We start from the raw sequence: 5,922 nt of genomic DNA on the forward strand, positions 1-5,922 counted from the left end.
GCTATGATATGCTAAGTATGAGACTTTATATATACGTTACCGTCAAAATAAGTTTTAAAAAAATAAGTTAAATATATTTTATAAACATGGAGCGCGTTTTGAATAAAGAGAGAGAAACGTACAGCCTCAAGGAAACATTTTTGTTTCTTATAAATGTATTGCAGCAATCATTTGAAGAAATTAAAGATAAAAAACTGATTTGTTATCACTTTGTAGTAAGTAGAAATTGTATTTATTTATCTCACGTCAAGGGCCGTAAGCAGTGAATTATATTATGATTTTCACATCGAAAATAATTTGGTAAATTTTAAAATTGCATTTGAGTTTTTATACCGTAACAGTGAAGAAATGTATCATGTTTCGACTTCTTTACTAGAAATATTCATTTAGGCTATAATTTTAACAAAGAAAAAAAAAGAAGAAAATCCTCCCATATTCACTATTATTAGCCGCAAATTGCAGACTCTATTCAAATAAATGGGAAATAACAAAGTAAACTTAGAAGCTATCGTTGTGAATGCTGACTTATTTCTCTTAGAACGTAAATGTAAAATGTTCATTATTTTTCTTTATAATAAAAATCTTTATAGTCGCTTATAATACGAACACCCATATTAAAGTTGATAATTTTTTGTGTAGAAATCTAAAAAAAAATTTAAGCTTGTGATTATAAAATTTGAAGAAAGTTTAAACAAAATGTATTGGTGTTGCTAAACATGCGCTGGAATAATGTGCATGCAATATATATTTTCCAAATAAATCGTTAATTAGTCCAAATTATTTGTCGCGATAAAATACTTGTATTCACCCTTTCTATAAGTGAGCTTTAATGTATGATTTATTATTTGCCGCATGTTTATTAAAAAACATCACTCAAGAAAATGGAAATGTAAAAAGTTATCTGAATTATCGATAATTCACTTTTTAAAAAAATATTTTTTTAAACAAATTTGAAATAGAAAACGAATATATTATTTGCATTTTAACATTCATTTATCAAATTATTTCGATTTGCACCCCCCCTCAAACTTTCGATTTGCACCCCCCCCCCTCAAACTTTCGATTTGCACCCCCCCCCATACTTTTTATATATATACCGAGGGGTCTATGGGGGCGGGGGGTTATGACCCCCCTAACACCCCCTGCCTACGCCACTGGGGGGGCGGGGCGGGGGGGGGGACATATGTCCCCGGGAGCCGACCTTAGGGGGGTGCGAATCGAAGGTTTGAGGGGGGTGGGGTGCAAATGAAAAGTTCGAGGGGGGTGGGATGCAAATCGAGTTTGTCCCCGGGCGCCGGGAAGGGTCGCTACGCCTCTGCGACAGATACGACCATGTTTGTCAATGGTAGGACCGAGAGCAGGTGGTTATTGATGGACTATAATTAAATATAGTCTCAAAGTAAAAGTAAATGTTTTTTCCAGGTAATCCCATCATGCAAATTAGCCAGTTGCAATTAAAGTAATTAAAGTGGACTACTTAACAAACTAGACAGCTGCGATTTTCAGTTTATTGACGATGCCTTTCTTTTAACTGTTAGATTTGTTTAAATTGAATTTAGCTCCTAAGCAAACGTAACTAAAACTAAGAAAATAAAAAGCCCACGAGTCTCTAAGAAAGTTAACATTCAAGTCACTAGGAAAGTTAACAGTCCACGAGTCACTAATAAAGTTAACAGTCCATGAGTCACTAAGAAAGTTAACAGGTCACGAGCCACGAGTCACTAAGAAAGTTAACAGTCCACGAGTTACTAAGAAAGTTAACAGTCCACGAGTCACTAAGAAAGTTAACAGTCCATGAGTTACTAAGAAAGTTAACAGTCCACGAGTCACTAAGAAAGTTAACAGTCACGAGTCACTAAAAAGTTAACAGTCCACGAGTCACTAAGAAAGTTAACAGTCCATGAGTCACTAAGAAAGTTAACAGTTCACGAGTCACTAATAAAGTTAACAGTCACGAGTCACTAAAAAGTTAACAGTCCACGAGTCACAAAGAAAGTTAACAGTCCAAGAGTTACTAAGAAACTTAACAATCCACGATTTACTAAGAAAGTTAACAGTCCACGAGTTACTAAGAAAGTTAACAGTCCACGAGTTACTAAGAAAGTTAACAGTCCACGAGTTACTAAGAAAGTTAACAGTTCACGAGTCACTAAGAAAGTTAACAGTCCAAGAGTTACTAAGAAAGTTAACAGTCACGAGTCACTAAAAAGTTAACAGTCCACGAGTCACAAAGAAAGTTAACAGTCCAAGAGTTACTAAGAAAGTTAACAGTCCACGATTTACTAAGAAAGTTAACAGTCCACGAGTTACTAAGAAAGTTAACAGTCCACGAGTTACTAAGAAAGTTAACAGTCCACGAGTTACTAAGAAAGTTAACAGTTCACGAGTCACTAAGAAAGTTAACAGTCCAAGAGTTACTAAGAAAGTTAACAGTCCACGAGTTACTAAGAAATTAACAGTCAAAGAGTTACTAAGAAAGTTAACAGTCCACGAGTTACTAAGAAAGTTAACAGTCCACGAGTCACTAAGAAAGTTAACAGTCCACGAGTCACTAAGGAAGTTAACAATCCACGAGTCACTAAGAAAGTTAACAGTCCACGAGTCACTAAGAAAGTTAACAGTCCACGAGTCACTAAGAAAGTTAACAGTCCATGAGTTACTAAGAAAGTTAACAGTCCACGAGTCACTAAGAAAGTTAACAGTCACGAGTCACTAAAAAGTTAACAGTCCACGAGTCACTAAGAAAGTTAACAGTTCACGAGTCACTAATAAAGTTAACAGTCACGAGTCACTAAAAAGTTAACAGTCCACGAGTCACAAAGAAAGTTAACAGTCCAAGAGTTACTAAGAAAGTTAACAGTCCACGATTTACTAAGAAAGTTAACAGTCCACGAGTTACTAAGAAAGTTAACAGTCCACGAGTTACTAAGAAAGTTAACAGTCCACGAGTTACTAAGAAAGTTAACAGTTCACGAGTCACTAAGAAAGTTAACAGTCCAAGAGTTACTAAGAAAGTTAACAGTCACGAGTCACTAAAAAGTTAACAGTCCACGAGTCACAAAGAAAGTTAACAGTCCAAGAGTTACTAAGAAAGTTAACAGTCCACGATTTACTAAGAAAGTTAACAGTCCACGAGTTACTAAGAAAGTTAACAGTCCACGAGTTACTAAGAAAGTTAACAGTCCACGAGTTACTAAGAAAGTTAACAGTTCACGAGTCACTAAGAAAGTTAACAGTCCAAGAGTTACTAAGAAAGTTAACAGTCCACGAGTTACTAAGAAAGTTAACAGTCCAAGAGTTACTAAGAAAGTTAACAGTCCACGAGTCACTAAGAAAGTTAACAGTCCAAGAGTTATGTCACAGACTGTATTATTATGTATCCTTATTATATTGTGTTTTGCATGAATGAAGAGTACCTGGCTAGCGGAAGGACTGTCTGAGCGATCGTCATGTGTTTTTTCATGCTTTTGGGTGAGATCGCTCATTGACGTAAGGGGAGAGAAAGTAGTGAATAAAAGGGAGAGCAAAAAGGTGAACGGGTGTTGTGTGCTAGAACTTGAACCTGAGGACTGTGGCTGTGAATGTAGGATGTTACTACGACACTTTGTTTCTTGACTGTGATTGTACTTATACCAGTTGTGACCATGGATTTACTATGGATCTATTAATTCTCTGTACAAAGTGTAAATAAAGTTATTGTTTCACAACTACTGTTGCTCGTATGAGTATATTGAAGAACCCACAATAACAACAAAGAATTCATGTTGTTACATATGGTGTCAGAAGTGGGCGTCTACTGTTACATATGATGTCAAAAGTGGTTGAAGAAGTGGTGCTACTGTTACTGATTCTACTGTTACATTGTCAGAAGCAATTGAAGAAGTGATGTTGTTACATTGGTAAATTATATTGAAGTCTGAAATCGTCAACGAAGTTACAGTGTTACTACAAGTGATCAAGAATTGTCACATTATCATTGTAAGCAGTTTTCAACGTTTTTGAAGTGGTCTTCCACTGTTTACCAAGTACGTCAAGTTCTTGAAAGTCATCTATCTACACTCAAGTCAGAAGGGTTGCTGTAGTCAAGTCAGACGTTTTGTTCAAGTCAAGTCATCAACGTGATAATTTTTATCACCTTATTTCGATATTGTCTCACCAATGTCGAGTAAATATCGTCTGTGTGTTTTTTCTGTTTGGATTTAGCCGATCAAGTCTTAGTGTTTCTTTTCTACTGTTTGGATTTAGCTGTTCAAGTTTTTTCTATATGGATTAGCTGTTCAAGTTTTTCTACTGTTTGGATTTAGCAGATCAAGTTTATTTTTGTAACTGTTCCTAAACTGTTCCTAAAGATGTCTTATCTAAAACTGGACAAATTTCTACTCTGTAACAGGCTACTAGAACTATTTTGAATTTTTTCAACTTTTTGGAATCAACAAAGTGAACTATTTTTTGGCCGTATATATGTACTATGAACTTTCTTGGATTACCAGATGTCAACTAAAACAAGCCAGAAACCAAGAAAGGGTATTGTAAATTAATTAACATTTCTCTATTGTCAACTAATGAATTTATATTTTATGTCATAGAAAATATATCAAAATGTCATGTTTTGAAGAATATCTAGCACTAGCGAGGGCGCAAGGCATTAAGAAGATGAATAAGCAGATAGCCTGGGCAACCAATCGACTTGAAAAAGACATAGAAGAAGCAAAAGAAGCATGGGACGAAGAAACAGACCAACCCCGACGAGCTCATGGAAATGTATTGAGAGAACTAGATGATGTGATAGAAATAGTGTGTAATAGATCAAGAGCTATTACAGACATGCAAAAAGAAGAAGAAATGTCAGATGGAGATAAAGTAGAAGAGACTGTACAACTAAAGGGAAAGCGGAAAAAAAGAAACAGAAAACAGAGAGCAGATAAAAGGGCTGAAACTTTGGAAAAACAAGTTGGCCTACATGAACTAGAATATAAACAAGAACTATTAGAAATGAAAGCTATAACAGACACAAATGAACCAAAATTAGAAAGTGAACAGACAGAATTTAAAGCAGAACTTGAAGAAGTAAATATTGGCAACCTTTGGAATGAAGAACAGAGTAACATAGTCCAGGAAGAATTGAAACCCAAGGATAAAACAGAGGGTGAACTTACTAATGATTTAAAGGTGACAGATACATTAGAATGTCTTAAGATTGACTCTTTATTAAATGATACGCAGGTACACGAGAATATTATTGAAAGTTGTATCGTAAGTCCATCAGAGAATGGCAGTCAACAAGAAATAAGTCCATCAGATAATGGTAGTAAACAAGAAATAAGTCCATCAGTGAATGGCAGTCAAAATGATTTAGTAAGCCCATCAGTGAATGGCAGTGATGATTTAATAAGTCCATCGGAGAATGGCAGGAATCATGATAAACTAATGATGATTAATGAATCAGTGAACTTAATAAGCCACAATGAAGAGAACGTACCTATTGAAGATTTACTTCGAAAATTGGAATCAAACTATAAAGAAGATATACTAGAACTCAAGAATAAATTTAACAAAGAAATGGAGAAATTAACACAGAAATTTATGTGTGAATTAGAATCAATAAAGAAGCACAAGGAAGTTAAGAAAGATGAAACAGTAACTAGAAACTATAATGTCACTAATGCACAGAATGAAAGTGAAAGAAATTTAGCAAACAATGAATACAGTCAACATGTTAATAAGAATGTCATTAATGTCATTAATGCACAGAATGAAAGAAAAAGAAATTTAGCAAACTATGAATACAGTCACCAAGTTTATAAGAAGCCAAAATCTAGATGTTTTTACTGCGGAAAAACAGGTCATTACCAAAATCAATGTTGGCATAGGTTGGCAAATCAGAGAAGAAACAATTATGTACACAGAAGGTCATATGAGAAA

Source organism: Physella acuta, unplaced genomic scaffold (genome assembly GCF_028476545.2).
Source record: "Physella acuta isolate Inbredline_101_S28 unplaced genomic scaffold, ASM2847654v3 ptg000349l, whole genome shotgun sequence".
NCBI classification, from domain to species: domain Eukaryota; kingdom Metazoa; phylum Mollusca; class Gastropoda; family Physidae; genus Physella; species Physella acuta.